General features: G+C 50.6%; 1 protein-coding gene across 3 annotated transcripts in view; it reads right to left on the bottom strand.

Moving 5' to 3' along the window:
• The window catches only part of PCGF3 (polycomb group ring finger 3), an 89,630-nt gene extending 74,686 nt beyond the window's left edge, over nucleotides 1-14,944 (bottom strand). Inside the window, exon 1 of one of the 3 annotated variants that reach the window (XM_077136170.1) lies at nucleotides 14,685-14,944. The gene's annotated coding sequence lies outside the window, so the exon portion shown is untranslated. Of the gene's footprint in view, nucleotides 1-14,680 lie in introns of all 3 variants that reach the window. The other 2 variants (XM_077136169.1, XM_077136167.1) reach the window with 2 other exon arrangements.
• Nucleotides 14,945-15,445: the final 501 nt, after the last annotated feature.

The raw sequence follows: 15,445 nt of genomic DNA, 5'->3' as shown, positions 1-15,445 counted from the left end.
TGCCCCTGCCCAAACCAAGTGATGCTCTTCCTGCTCGGTCCCTAGGAACCCAAGAGATGGGCTCCGCCGCCCCTGCTTCCCCACCCAGTCTCCCCCCACCTGCCCACCTGCGGGCCTCCTCGCCCCTCGTTGCCCCCCAACTCACGCCACCACAGCAGCCCATCCTGCAGCAGCTCAGACACCTCACATCCAGTGCAGAAGCCCCTCAGGCTGGCTGTCCTGACCACACCTTGGAGCCTCCAGGGTCTTGCCGTGCGCCCCCACTGCCCTACACTTATTCTCAACACAACAGCAGACAGGCCTGCTAGACACGACTCATCGAGGGGCTCCTTGGCTGAAAATCCCTCCAACGCCAATGCCTGCTCTGGCAACAAGGCCCAACCCACCAGGCCCTCCACCCCCCTCTGGCCCCATCTCCTGCTCTTCATCTCCCCCACTCCACTCTCGCCACCACGGATCCCTTTCTATTCTAGAACATTCTGGGCACTCTCCTGCCCCATGGCCTTTGCACAGACTGCAGTTCCTGTTCAGAAGTCCCTATCTTCTCAGATAACCACATGGCTCCCTCCCTGTTTCCCTCCAGCGCCAGTCTCTTCTCAGGGAAGCCTTTATACACCCGTGTTGCACACACGTGCATATACACATACACATGTGCACGTTCACACATATGCACACATTTAAACACGTGCACATGCATATGCACACACACACACATTTACACAAGCATGCACACATGCACATGTCAGGGCTCCCAGTGCCACGAGCCGTCAGCCTGTCTCCACTCAGCTCCCAGCACCAGTGTCAGCCTGTACTGATGATATTAAATGTCCCAAAGAAGGGCTGGGTAATAAAATTGAGAAAATCTTCCCAAACTGTAGAAAAAGATGAAAGATCTCACATTCAGCTAATAGGCATTCTAGAAATAAGAGTAAACTGGAAAACTGAGAGAAGGGGCTTTCAAATATACTTCAATAGATTATTTCCTAAGAGGGTTACAAGCCCACAGGGCTGGTTGTACGTTCTCTTCAAGAGACTCTTCCAAAGCTGAAAGAGCTGCCGAGGGAAGGGCCACCCTGGGCCCACTTGAAGCCTCGAACACCAAGGACACAGAAGAGGGTCCTTAGGGTTCTGGGGGGGGGAGCTCGCCCACAAAGGAACAGGACTTTCACCAGCAACCCTGACTTCTACACATCAATGAAGCAACTTTCGCAAAGTTCCGGGAAAAACGATCTTCGATGTAGAACTTTGTATCTGGCCAAACTATTAACCACATATGAAGGTGATGAAGATGGTTAGAGGTCTCGGACGTCGGCCTTCAATTACTTGCTGGAAACATGTTTGCTCTCAACACCTTTTACCTACAAGAAGAGTTTACCACAGCCAGTGAGTCAGGCATGGCCTCTGCACTCAGGTTGAAAAGACAGATAATAAACCCACAAGCAGAGAGGTGGGCACTGCAAAGAAACTAAATTAGGGCAACAGGCAGAGAACAGCGGGTGGAGGGGCTCCTCCAGGGTGTCAGAGGGCACCAGTGGGAGGGCAGAGAAACAGAGGAGGGCAGGCGGACGGCCAGGTGGAGGAACTAACAAGGCAAGGGTGCAGAGGGGACTCAGGGCTCAGGGAAGGCTGCAGCCCTTCCACAGACCAAGACCAAGTCCAGGAAGAGGAGACCACCCCAAGGACACAAAAGCAACTAGGAGGATGCAGCTGGAGGCTCAAAGAGGGAGTGGGGTTCAGGGGTCCCTGAGAATTTGGAGCAGGAGGCAGTGAAATCTGGCAACACGAGGAAACAGGAAAAGTGAGATTAGAGACTATAGGAGAACCAAAGAGCAAGACCAGAAAAGAAGAGCAAAGCATTTGGCAGCACAGTAAGTGATATTTACATAATCACAGCATGGATTTCTAACTCTCAGACTCAACCTTTAGAGAAGCATGAAAAACTTGGGGTCACAGAAAAGAGTAAACTGTCAATCCTATAGAGGCAAAATGGATGGAGAGAAAACATTGGAGGTGGGGTAGACAAAGAAAAACGAAGAAAGTAACGTAATTTTCCTAAGTGGGGAGTCAGTTGCTGCCTCCAGTTGATGAAGCAAAGGCATCAGCATCTAGTTAAGACCCAAAGGCTACTAGCAGAGGAACTAAAAATAGTGACAGTACTTCACTGGGAACGATCCAGCTGGCCCCCATCGAGGTGGCAGGGACACAGCCTCCATCAACCAGCAAGAACTGGCAGACACATCTCTCTGAAAGCAGCAGACAGGAGTTACGGGACTGCAGTCAAGGGAACGCACCCAACCAAGAAAAACCTCCTTAAAAGTGGCAGGGCCTCAGGACACCCTCCCTACCCATGGCCCTCGTCCTAGCAGGAGCAGAGTAGCCCTCGGGCACTTCTGGAAGCCCAAACTTTAGTGCGGCCCATCTGTCTGGTGGTGCCTGAGGGACTCGCAGGGCCAGAACTTGCCCTCCTTGTGCTGCCTGGGGCCATGAAGAAACTGTTCCCAGGGAAGAGAGGACCGGGTAATGGGGAGTGTCAGTTTCCCTGCAGCTAAAACAAACACTGACTATGGGCAGGCCTAAAGGATGGACATTTATTGGCTCAAGTCCAAAATCAAGGTGTCCACAAGGTGATGCTTCCTCCTTGAAAACTGAAATCTTGGGCTGGCTGGCTGAGATCCGCGGACCTCGGCTTTTCTGTCACACAGCAGTGCAAGGGGCCACAACTTCTTTCTCTTCCTGGTTCCGCTGACTTCAAACTTCTTGCTTTCTGTGGCTTTTCCCTCTAGGTCTGAATTTTATTATGTTTATAAAGGCCTCCAGTGATCCAGATTAATGCCCAAACTGAGTCAGCAGGCCACATCTTAACTAAAAATAACATCTTATAAAGGTCCTGTTTACAATGGGTTCACACCCACAAGAACAGATTAAGAACATGTTTTTCTGGGACACACAGCGTCAAGCTCCCGCCTGCAAACTTCGTAGGGCCTCACGCACATGCCCAGCGACAGCTCACGCAGGTCAAGCAAAGACTGGGAAAGGTGCTTCCTTCTTTCTGTCTGGTTAGCTCCTGGCATTCAAGGAAAGTTCTGTTGTAACACTAGCTGGATTACAAACTAAAACAGATGCCTCAGGGTCTAAACTACAGTTATAACACATTAAAATATTAAAATATTCAGTCTTCAACAAAAGGTTACAAAACATACAAAGAAACAGGAAGCGACTGCCCAGACATAAAAAGATTAAAGCATTAGGAACCATCAATGAGGAGAACCCAGCCTGGTACACACCAGACAAAGACTTTTAAAAAAAGGTCCTGAATATGTTCAAAGGGCTAAAGGAAAACAGCAAAAAAGAAAAGAAAACAATAGAGGATCTCAGAGAAAACACCAAAAGAGAGATGGAAATTATGAAAAGGAACCAGAGTTGAAGACCACAGCATCAGAAATTTAAAATCCCCTAGAGGAGAGCAACAGCAGATTGCAGCTGATAGGAGGAAAAAAACAGAAAACTTGAAGTTAAGACAAGTGAAATCTTCTATTTTCCTAAGAGAGGAAAGGAGAAAGAATGAAGAAAAGTGAACAGAACCTGACAAACCTGTAGGACACCGAGTATATAAATATACCCATTTAAGGATTCTAGAAGGAGAAGAAAGCAGTAGAGAGAATATTCAAGGAAATAATGGCTGAAAACTTTCCAAATTTAATGAAAGACAGAGATATATATACATCCACAATGCTCCAAGGACTCCAAACAGGATAAACCCAAATAAGCCCACATCATGCTATGTTGTAATGAGACCGCTGAAAGTTACAAGAGAGAAGCGATGTGTCACATCAAGGGAACTCAATAAGATAAAGTGCTGATTCTTCATCAGAAACCATAGAGACAAGGTCATATTTACCTCCGGCAAAACCATCTTTTAAAAATGAGACCAAGATGAAGACATTCCCAGAGAAATAAAAGCCGAGGGACTTTGTCACCACTAGACTTGCCAACAAGAGATGCTGTATTAGTTGTGAAGCTGCCGGAATGCAGTATACCATAAATGGAACAGCTTTTATAAAGGGGAGTTAAAGGATTACAAGTTCCTAAGCCTATAAAAACGTCAAACGAAGGCATCCAAGGAAAGAAACATTAACTCATGGAAGGCCAATGGGTCAGGAGCCCTCTGTCAGCTGGGAAGTCATGTGCTGGCAGCTGCAGGTCCCTTGACCCTGGGCTCTGCTGCTTTCAGTCTTTGTTCCTGTGGGGGCTCCGCACTTTGCTTCTCCGGGGCTGGGTTTCATCTCTTGGCTTCCCTTGGCTCTCTCCAGGCTCTGGCTTGCTTCACATCTCATGGCGATGTCTGCTGGGCTCCAAGCATCTGCAAACATCTGTGTCTCTGTTCTCCAAGTATTGGCATCTGTGTCAGCTCTGCTGTGAAGTTTCTGTCGGCCATGTCATTTCCTGTTCTCTCCAAAATAGTTGTTCTTTTAAAGAATTCCAGTAAACTAATCAAGAGACCCACCTTCAATGGGTGGAGTCACATCTCCATCTAATCAAAAGGTCCCACAATTGATTGAGCCACATCTCTGTGGAGATAATCTAATCAAGTTTCCAACCTACACTACTGAATTAGGAGTTAAAAGAAAGAGCTGCCTCCAGAAGACTGGATCATGATTAAAACATGACTTTTCTGGGGCACATAATATTTTCAAATCGGTACATTCCACCTTCTGGACCCCCACCAAAAGGCATGTGTTTTCCTTATACAAAATATATTCACTCCATCACAATATCACAAAAACCTTAAAACACTTCAGTAACAATAGAAATACAATACAAAGTTAAAGCCGGTACAAAATTCCATTAAAGCCTGTTACAGGCATGGTCTGTTCTAAGGCAAAAAAATTTTTCTTCTCTGGCTGCAGACCTGTGAAACTCAGAACAAGTTATCTGCTGCCAACATACAAAGGAGGGACAGTCATAGGATACCTGTTCCCATGTCCAGAGGGAGAAACTGGAAGGAACTCAGGGGTCATCAGACCCAAGCAGTTTCGAAAACCTGCAGGGCAAAGTCCATTCGATTTCAAAATCTGAGTCATTTATCTTCGGGGCTTTAGAAAGTAGCAATCACACACACACAAAAAAAATACACAAAAGAAAGTGTCAGTCCCACCCTTTCCAAGGCCTATGCAGCGGCCCACCTCTCTCCAAATGCTGGGGTGAGTGCAACACTGGGGCTGGTTGGGGAGACCACCTTTCTCTCAGCTCCAAGCATTGGTGCAGCACCCAGCTCTCTGCCATCTCCGGGGCACACGCTCAACCCTTCCAGAATAATGGGGTGGCAGTAAGGCTTCCCCCAGTCTCCAGTTTTGATGTGCTCCACCCTCTCTGAGGCCTGAGGTGGCACAACTCTCCCTGAGCATGAAGCATGAGGCCCACCCTCTGCCTTCAGGGCAAATCCACCCTCTCCACATTACGGGTGCTCAGCTCTCCTAGCTCCAGACCTGAACGTCCACGATCCTGCCTCTGAAGACATTTTTCCTTCACTTTGTCCCTTTCGGTCCAGACCAGCAGTGGTTCCATTTATACAGACCCCACAACACTCCTGTTGGTTTTCTATGCAGTACACTGGCATCATGCCCATCAGACAAAAGGACTTTCCACAAATCCTTTCTGGATAACTCCATCTCCAATCCTCGCCTTTTCTGAAATGGCTGAATGATTCTATGTTTGCTTAAATCCTCACGTGGAGCCCTGCTCACTGGGGTCTCACCTTCTGTCAGCCCAGTATTTTCCAGAACACCAATTTCTGTTTTCTTTGTACCCAAGAGTTCAGTTTTCAACATATGTCTTTCCTCTTGCATTTTAGTATAAGCTGCTAGGAGAAATCAGGCTGTACTTTCCACATTTAGTTTGGAAATTTCTTCTGCTAAATATCTAAGTTTATCACTCTCAAATTTTCCCTTCCATCTACAAAGAATACCTTCCTTCCAGTTTTCAATGACACATTTATCATTTTTGCCTAAAACCTTATCAGAAGTATCTTTAGAGTCCACACTTCTATCAACAGTCTCTTCAAAGCATTTCAGGCCTTTTCTATCAAGCTCCTAACAACTCTTCCAGAATCTTCCCTTTATCCATTTAAAAAGCCTTTCCAACATATTTGGTATTTGCAAATCACAGCACCCCACTTCTCTGGTACCAAAATCCGTATCAGTTAGTAAGCTGCCTCAAAATCTGCCTTAGTTTGCAAGTACTGTAATGTCATATACCAGAACTGGAATGGCTTTTAAAACAGGGAATTTAATAAGTTGTAAATTTACAGTTCAAAGGAAGTAAAAATGTCCAAACTAAGGCATCCAGGAAAAGATAACTTGACTCAAGGAAGGCCAATGGGTCAGGAACCCCTCTGTCAGCTGGGGAGTCACGTGCTGGCAGCTGCAGGTCCCTTGCCCCTGGGCTCTGCTGCTTTCAGCCTCTGTTCCTGTGGGGGCTCCTCACTTTGCTTCTCCGGGGCTGGGTTTCATCTCTTGGCTTCCCTTGGCTCTCTCCAGGCTCTGGCTTGCTTCACATCTCATGGCGATGTCTGCTGGGCTCTAAGCATCTGCAAACATCTGTGTCTCTGTTCTCCAAGTATTGGCATCTGTGTCAGCTCTGCTCTGAAGTTTTTGTTGGCCCTGTCATATCTCACTTTCTCCAAAATGTTTCCTCTTTTAAAGGACTAGAGTAAGCTAATCAAGACCCATCTTGATGGTGGGGTCACATCTCCATCTAATCAAAAGGTCACACCCACAACTGATCAAGTCACATCTCTGTGGAGATAATCTAACCAAGTTTCCATCCTACAGTATTGAATTAGGATTTAAAAAAAAAAACAGCTGCTTCCACAAGATTGCATCAGGATTAAAACATGGCTTTTCTGGGGTACATAATATTTTCAAACCAGCACAGATGCTAAAGAGGGCAGGGTGTAAGGAAAGGACACTATATCGAAGATGCATGAAGAAATAAAGATCTCCCGTAAAGATGACATGGGTAAATAGAAATACCAGGTACCATTATTTTCACTATTTACTTTCTACCAAATCTATAAGGCAAACATATAAAATGATGATAAATCAGTGGTTTTGGGCTTGTAACATATAAACATGTCATTTGTGACAAGAATCACTTATCGGTGGAAAGACAGAGAGGTACAGGAACAGAGTTTGTCTATGCTACTGAAGGTTAGTTGGTATCAAAACAAACAAGATTGTTAGATTTAGGATGTTAAATTTAAAAAGTTAAATTTAAGGCCCATGGTAACTGCAAGGAAAATATCAGAGACCAGCAGGCTCACAGAGACAGAAATTGGAGCACAAGGTGCCAAGGGTACGGAGAACGGGGAAGGGTGGTTGATGTATACCGGGTGCAGGGTTTCCCCCTGAGGAGGTGGGAAGGTTTAATGACAGAAGGCAGTAAAGGTGCTGCGGTGTTGTGGATGTGATTAATCCCACTGAATGGTGTGCTTGGGTGGTTGAGATGGGGAAGTTTTTATTATATAAATGGAGCCACAATTAAAAAAAGAAAGAAAGAAAGAGCAACTTAAGAGATAATGACAATCAAAGGCAACACATGGTCCTGGATAGGATCTAACAAGGGAGGGAAAAAGGCTCAAAGGGACATTACTGAGATATGTGAAAACACTGGAATGCAGAATGTAAGCTTTATATCAATGCTAAATTTCTTGAACTGGATGACTGCACTTAAGGTGTTACATAAGTGAATATCCTTGCTCTTAGGAAATGTACTTGGCAGTATTAAGTGTGCAAGGAGCATGATGCATACAACCTACCCTCAGGTGTTCAGAGAATGGACTGACAGGCAGACAGACTGACGGATAAATAAAATGATCCAGCGAAACGTAACTTCCTGCAGCTGCATGTGTGGCAGGGGAGCAGGTATGCTGGAGTTCTCTGTATGGGATTTATATTATTTTTGTAACTGTCCCATAAATTTGAAAGTTTTTTCAAAATAAAAAGTTAAAAAATTAAAAAAAAACAGAAACTGTATTGGGAGAGTGGGGAGGAAGAGATTGGAGATGTGGGTGAGTTAAATCCCCACCTAGTACATCAGAAAAGTGCAGCCCATGCACAGCACAGACAGATGCACGTATAGCAGCGTAAATATGGCTGTGCCTGGGCCACTGACCTTCAGAACTGTGAGCTAATAAAGGTGCTGTTTGAAGCCGCAGGTGTGTGGTCATCCGTTATGCAGCCACGGAAAACGACCACAGACATTGCTGCCTTGGAGCAGGAGGCTGCTGTGACAGATGCCAAAAGCTCTGGAGTCCAGCAGTGGGCGGAGGCAGGACGAGCTTTGAGAAGCTTTATGGAATAGGCCTTGGCAGAAATATGGACGTTAAAGACGCTGCCAGGGGCAGCTCCGAGGTGAGATGCGTTACTGCAAACTGAAGGGGATGCTGGTGACGTGGTGGCAGGAAGCTCAGCAAAACTGTGTCGAGCCACCGTGTGGAAAGCAGACCTTCTGAAACTGAACTTGGATAGAGACCATGGAGATCTCCAAGCAAAGTGTTTCTTCTGGTTTCTTCTTTCTGCTGACAGTAAAATGTGAGAGGAAAGATATAAATCGAGGGAAGAGCTGTGAAAGAGAAACCAGGACTGGGTGATATTAAAAATTCTCAGCCTCTCCAAATGGCAAAAGACACGAAACTGAAGAGATGTGCTGTCAGGAACAGGTACTCTAAAGAAAAGGGCCAGGTTACAGCCCCTCGGCTTCTGCTAAAACTTCAGAAGGATGGAACGGTCAGAGTGCTCACTCAGGAGACAAGGGCAGCCTCAGACCTGCTCCATCAACTGAGGGCCTCCAGGAAGCTCAGGGTCAGGTCCCTCAGCCACCCAGCAGGAGGTCTGAGGCAGGGGCAGAAAGATCTGCAGGATGGGTTTCTGTCCAAGGAGTGAATTAGTGAGAAAATTCTATCAACAAAAACCACCACCAGACCGGGCTGAAAGAAAAGGGGGTGGAAGGGAAGGAAGGCTGCTGAGCGCCCCAGCTCCCACTGGCAGAAGCAGGCCCCTGCATTCTGTGGCAAACGCATGCCATGTTACTCAAGAATCAAAGGGAGGAACCAGGCGCACCAAGGGGGAGGCAAAGAAACAGAGCCCTCAGGCCTGAGGTCAATCGAGGAGTCCAGCTGTGTCTGCCCCCTGGCTTTCCAAGCAGCCTAGATCAGGGACTCCTTTCCAACTTCCATTTTGCCCCCTGGGAACTGGGACGTCTGCGTCAATCACCCTTTGCCTTTGCCACTCCTGTCTGCTGAGCGTGTTGGGGACAGATAACCAGTCCTCCTGGTCTCGCAGGGCCCAGGCGCTGTGCTGCAGACTACACCCAGCAACCGTTCCCCTACCAGCCCTGGGTGGTTTAAATGAGAAGGTCTGGACTTTTGAGCAGATGAGATTTAGAAGAGACAGGGGACTCTGATGGCAGAAGGGATGACACCCTTGGGAACCTTGGAGCGCGTGCATTTATTTTGCATTTGGCAGGCTTATGAATTTTGGGGGGCCAGAGGGCAGGCTGCATTAGGCAAAAATCTAAGATACCCCCAAGATTCCTGGCTTCTGCTGTACACACGCCTCCTCACCATCATCCAGTCGAGCACTAATTTAAGTGCTGCTGGGAAGGGACTCTGTAGATTGATGAAGGTCCCGAACCAGCTGGCCTTAACATAAGGGGATTATCCGGGTGGGCCAGACCTAAACCTTGTGAACTCTTTAAGCAGAGTGTTTTCTCCAGCTGAGCGCACCAGAGGAAGGCAGAGGCATGCCGGCCAGCCTGGAGAAGATGACATGCATGTGAACTGCCGATGGGTCCACGAGGCAAGGCACTGTGGGTGCCTCCAGGAGCTGAGAGCAGCCAGCAGGCACAGAAAATGGGGCCTCCGTCCTTCACACAACGTCAGTGGCTTCTACAAAGAAGACTCTGAGCCCCAGTGGAGACCACAGTCTTGGCCAACACCTTGATCCCAGCTTCCCAAGGCCCAGCCAACGGGCTGCACGCTAACTAAGGGGTGATGGTGTGGCCCACTGTGTGGTAATCCGTTCTGTAGCAATGGGGAACCCACATAATGGTATTCAGAGACAGAGAAGAAGCTCACAGAAAAAAGGCCAGTTTTCCAAGGATTTAAAATGCAGTATGGCCGTCAAATCTATAAGGCAACTATTCTCCCAAGTTTTGAGACAAGAAACTGGCTAATACGGCAGAGACTGAAGCTGGATCTAAGCTGCTCTTCTGACCGAATGTCCACTCTCTCCCCAGGCTTTGCGGGGAAAATAAACCGACTCCAGTTGGGCTACAGTCTCCAGTTCTAAAACAACTTAGGTCACCCACTACTCTATGGGAGGGACCTGTGACTTGACAGCAGAAGTCTTATTTCCATTCATTCCGGATTCTTTACTTGTTCCCTTTTGTGAAGTCCAATAACAGTAATGAAAGAGAGTCGAGCCTGACTCACCCTTTGTACCTGGGAGAAACAGAAAGAAATGGCCACAAGAGGAACACCGATGGGTCGGAAACGGAAATAAAGTGTAACTCGACGTCATCAGGCAATCGCTTCTGTGGAGCTTTCTGTCCAGTGACCGCTGTTTCAACAAGGCAGGTCACTCCCAGCCAGGAGTACGGCTCGCCCCCAGAGCATGGGGGCTCAGTGGTGCCCACAGAGCCCTCACGGGACCATACTCCACTCACCACCTGGATCCGACCCAGTCTCCCACCTACTTCCCATGGCCTGGAAAAGCCGAGGCTGGGGGAAGCAGGGAGCCTGGAGTCACGCACCACGGAGACCAGTCAACCACACAATGCAGGAGACCCGAGGGTGTGGGAGAGGGAAGGCATTCCTGAGATGGCTGGGACAGGTGAGGTAGATGGGACGTCAGCTACTCGGAAACACCGCTCATTGCCCGTGATGTGCCAAAGCTCCGTGCTTGCAGAGAGGGCCACAAGCTCAGGGCACACCTTGGGCAGCACAGGCCACTATGCCTGCAACAGCACTCAAGCAGACATGGCAAAGCGAACACCATGCATCCAAGAGAGGCACCAAGCGTGTGTTATACAGCTCCTCCCATTTCTCTGCATTATGATTTCTTTCCTAATAAAAACTGGGGTGAAAAAGTAAAACAAAATCATTGGAAATAAAAAGAGCAGGGGCTGGTCATCCTCTGCTCCTTCCGTCCCTGCGGCTGAGGACTCGTGGTGATTCGGGATAGGGGCTCGGCACAGGGCTGGCACGCAAAGGCCAACTTTCACTTGCCCACACTCATCACCAAACACCTAACACCTAGCACAGACGGGCATCTGGGAGCACCCGGCTGGCCGGCAGGAGGCTCCCAGGTCTGGGACTAGCTCCTCACCTTTGCATATCTCTTACTACACAGCTGGAACAGGCTGCTAACATTGCAAAGCCCGGCAAATATTAATGCACTTGCAAAAATATCCCATTAGCCTCCATTCCATCAATTCCCCCTAAATGTTAGAGGCTCTCTCCAAGAAAACAAGTCACCCGAACTGTCGGTGGGAAGGACTGTTTTCTCATGAGTCTGGGTGCTTGTCTATGGGTCTTGTATTCTGCTCAGGCAGCAGGCGTTACACCTCAGTCCTCTCTCACTGCTTGTTAAGTTTTCTTTGGTGTTCTTTGTCATTTGGGTTTCACATAATTCTGTTCTGTAGGGAGAAAAGTGGCAGCTCAGAAGATAGTTTTAAAATTATTTTTAAAGGCTACACCTTTTTTAACTTTAAGGATAAAATATTAATTTCTAGAGCTGAAGAATAATAGTTCTACCTTCTGAAGCACAATGAATTAGCAGCATTTTTGTTATATTAACTGCAAAAATCAGAATTGTAGTAAGGAGGAGACAAACCAAAGGAAACTATCCCTAAATCTCAACATCTTCCAATAGTAAAAGAAAAATTACATTCTCAGCTTTAAATTCAATTCTGAAAAAGTCAACCAAGTACAAGTCCTGCTATTTAAAAGATTAACAAGCAACAGTACAGACCAAAAAGCCAACCTTGCTTTATAACCCAAATCAAATAATCCCAATAAGTAGTTCCAATCACGGGCAGAGGGTCCTGGGCGACACCCCGAGGGGCAGGGGGAGCCCAGGTTCCTGCTGCCCCAGAACCTGCTAAGCCCCTCCCAGATTCCTGATGCCCAGAAACTGTGGGATGATAAATGGCATCAAACCATCACATTTAGGTAATTTGCTGTACAGGAACAGGTAAATAATACAAGCACCAGCAACATCACACTTTCAAAAAAAAAAAAAAAAATGAGAAAAATTATTCTAAAAGCCTAACCAAATTTGAATTAGTTTTCCGAGTCTTTTCCAAAAATTTCAGAAAGCCAATTTCAAAAAACAACAAAAGTGAAATGTCAAAGAAAAAAATCAGAAGAAGTGTGGTTATATTTGGCAAATAAGTTTCTTGAACTGGATCATTTAGAAACCCAATCTGGTTGGGATTTGGTACTATGAAATGGCAACTAGAAATCTAAAATGATTTTTCTTCTAAATAACTAAGTGAAGTACAGCACAAAATCGAACACTAAACTGATGAGTTCAGTGTCTCTCTTCGGAGTTCAGGTAGCTTGGAGTTTCACATTTATTTCATCCTATCGCCCAAGTTCTAGATAAATCAGCAATCCTAACTCAAGTGGTTTTTCCAAAAGCCTACGGTACCCTTCGTTCATGGACTTGTGCATCCGTTTATTCACCACCCACGTGTATTCTGACCTCGTGCCAGGCGGCCTGTCCTGGGGCCCTGGCGCTCTTCAGGACTCCGATCCGACTCCCCTTTGTGCTCCCTGGAGCCCTTCCAAAGTCCACAGGCAGCAGACACCACTCTCAGCTCCTCAGTGCTCCATGAAACACAAAACTGCTCCTATTTATTCACTGCCATTTTTAAATAAAAGCAAAACGCTGACAAGCTCGAGATGAAAGGCTGAACTCAAGGGTTTCAGTCATACCGCCTACAAGGTCCTTCACTATTTTCTTTTTTGCAGTAGAGGGGTGCCTGACGCACCTGCCGACACTCAACTGTGCCAGCTCCAACTCTCCCACAAGGGGCCGGCGGGTCCCCAAAACCCCGGGAACCCACACTCCCGGCTTGGACCCCGCTCCTCCATGTGCTCCTGGAGTCCCGGGGCTGTGAAACACCTCTCCCCTCAGGTGGTGGCTGTGCTCTGTGACCTTGAGCCTGGGGCTCCTCAGCACCACCACTAGGGGACAGGAGGGCAGCAGTGGCTGACAATGCCGGACACTGGCTGCAGGGCCCAGGCAAGGAAATGGCAGTGGTCCTGGGAGGGGGCTGGCCTGGGTCTGGAACCAGCGTGGACCAGGAACACCTGCACTCGAGTTTCCAGAGCCAGCTGGATGGGTCCCAACCCAGCCTCACCCCTGTCCAGGCCCCAGCCAAGGCCATATCTGAAGGGCTGAAGGGCGAAGGGGCTGGCCCAGGGTCCTCGGGGGTCTTGGGGAGAGGATGGAGCTGGGCACCTGTGGGGGCTCAAGTGACCAGGATGGCAGCTGCCCAGGGTCTTCACAGCAGATGGGTGTGGGAAGGGTGGGAAGACTCAGGTGTCTGTGTCCCTGGACTGGGGTCCCAGCACAACTGGCCCAGACTGGGCTCTAGGTGCCCCTCAGCGACTTGTCCAAGTGTCCCCGCCTCCTGGGGATTGGTCCTGCCCAGCCCTCCCGGGTTCAGTCCTCCCTGAGAGCCTTCCTTGTGGACCAGTCCCAGGGTCTCTCCTTGGTCACCAACCCTGAAGAGGGCCAGGACCCCTCTTCAGTGACCAGCCCTGGGACCATGACCCTCTTAAGTGACCAGCCCTGAGACCTGTCCCTCCTCAGTGACCAGCCCAGGACCTGCCCCTCCTCAGTGACCAGGCCAGGACCTGACCCTCCTCAGTGACCAGCCCCAGGACCCTGCCCCTCCTCAGTGACCAGCCCCAGGACCTGCCCCCCCTCAGTGACCAGCCCAGGACCTGACCCTCCTCAGTGACCAGCCCCAGGACCTGCCCCCCCTCAGTGACCAGCCCAGGACCTGACCCTCCTCAGTGACCAGCCCAGGACCCTGCCCTCCCCGGTGACCAGCTAGGACACTGCCCCTCCTCAGTGACCAGCCCATAGTCCCGGCCCCTCCTCGGTGACCAGCCCAGTACATGTCCTCTTCGGTAACGGGCCCAGGACGTGCCCTCCTCAGTACCAGCCCAGGACCTTGCCCCTCCTCAGTGACCAGCCCAGGACCTGTCCCTCCTCGGTAGCCGGCCCAGGACGTGCCCTCCTCGGTAACCAGCCCAGGACCCTGCCCCTCCTCAGTGACCAGCCCAGGACCTGCCCTCCTCGGTGACCAGCCCCGGGACCCTGCCCTCCTCGGTGACCAACCCAGGACCCTGCCCTTCCCAGTGACCAGCCCGCAGTCCCGGCCCCTCCTCGGTGACCAGCCCAGGACCCTGCCCCCCTCAGTGGCCAGCCCCGCGGCCCGGTCCTCCCTGCTCCTGCCCCGGCCTGGGGCTGGCCAAGCGGTGTGGGCGAGCGGCGACCGGCCGACGAGGGGCGCACGGGCGCGGGTTCGGGACCCGGAGGGCCTCGGCCTCGGCCTGGGGAACGGGCGCCGCGGTCCAGGCCGGACGGGGACGCGGACTCACCGACCTGCGATCTCCAGGCCGCGGGCGAGCGGGGCGCACGCGGGGGCCGAGCCGAGCGCGGCAGACGGGGTGCCGCTCCCTCCGGGTGCCCCCCAACACCAGGAGGAAAAAACCCGTCCGGAGTTTAAAACAAAGAGGCGGAAATGCCCGAGCGGAGCCGAGCGCCGAGTCGGGGTCGCCGCGCTTGGAGCATGCGCATTGAGTGGGTTTGATCCCTCCCCCCGGCCAAGACTGAGGTGGGGCCAGTTGTGGAGGGGGCGTGTCAGAGTCGTGGGGGCGGGGTTATAGGCGTGGTCCACAGGCCAAGGGCCGCGGGAGGGTGAAGCGAGGGTGCCGGCAGGCGTCTACGCCAGGGCCCGAGGGGCGGGGCTTGATGGGTGGGCGTGGTCAGCGACCAGCCGGGCTCCACAGACCGCGCCTCCCGGCGCGCTCGGGCGCGCTCCGGCGAGAGGGGCCGACGGGCGTCTGCGCCGCGGCCCGAGGGGCGGGGCCTGCAGGTGGGCGTGGCCCGGGTGGGCGTGGCTAGCGGGTGGCTGTGTTTGCGGGCTGAAGCGCGGGCGGAAGCCCGGTCGGCCAGTGCGGCCCGGGGGTCGCTCTGCGGATTGCGTCCCGCGGTCCCCCTCGAGTCCCACGCCAAGCGCGCTCCCGGGCTCCGGGGCGGGGGGCGGCAGGGCTGACCGGCCGCCGGACCCCTGGGTGCAGGGCTCGTGCTGGGCAGCGGCCGTGACGTCCAGGCCTCTGGCGTCCCTACTGCAGGGGCAACAG

This window comes from Tamandua tetradactyla, chromosome 19 (genome assembly GCF_023851605.1).
Source record: "Tamandua tetradactyla isolate mTamTet1 chromosome 19, mTamTet1.pri, whole genome shotgun sequence".
NCBI classification, from domain to species: Eukaryota; Metazoa; Chordata; class Mammalia; order Pilosa; family Myrmecophagidae; genus Tamandua; species Tamandua tetradactyla.
This window is presented reverse-complemented; position numbering and strand designations above follow the sequence as displayed.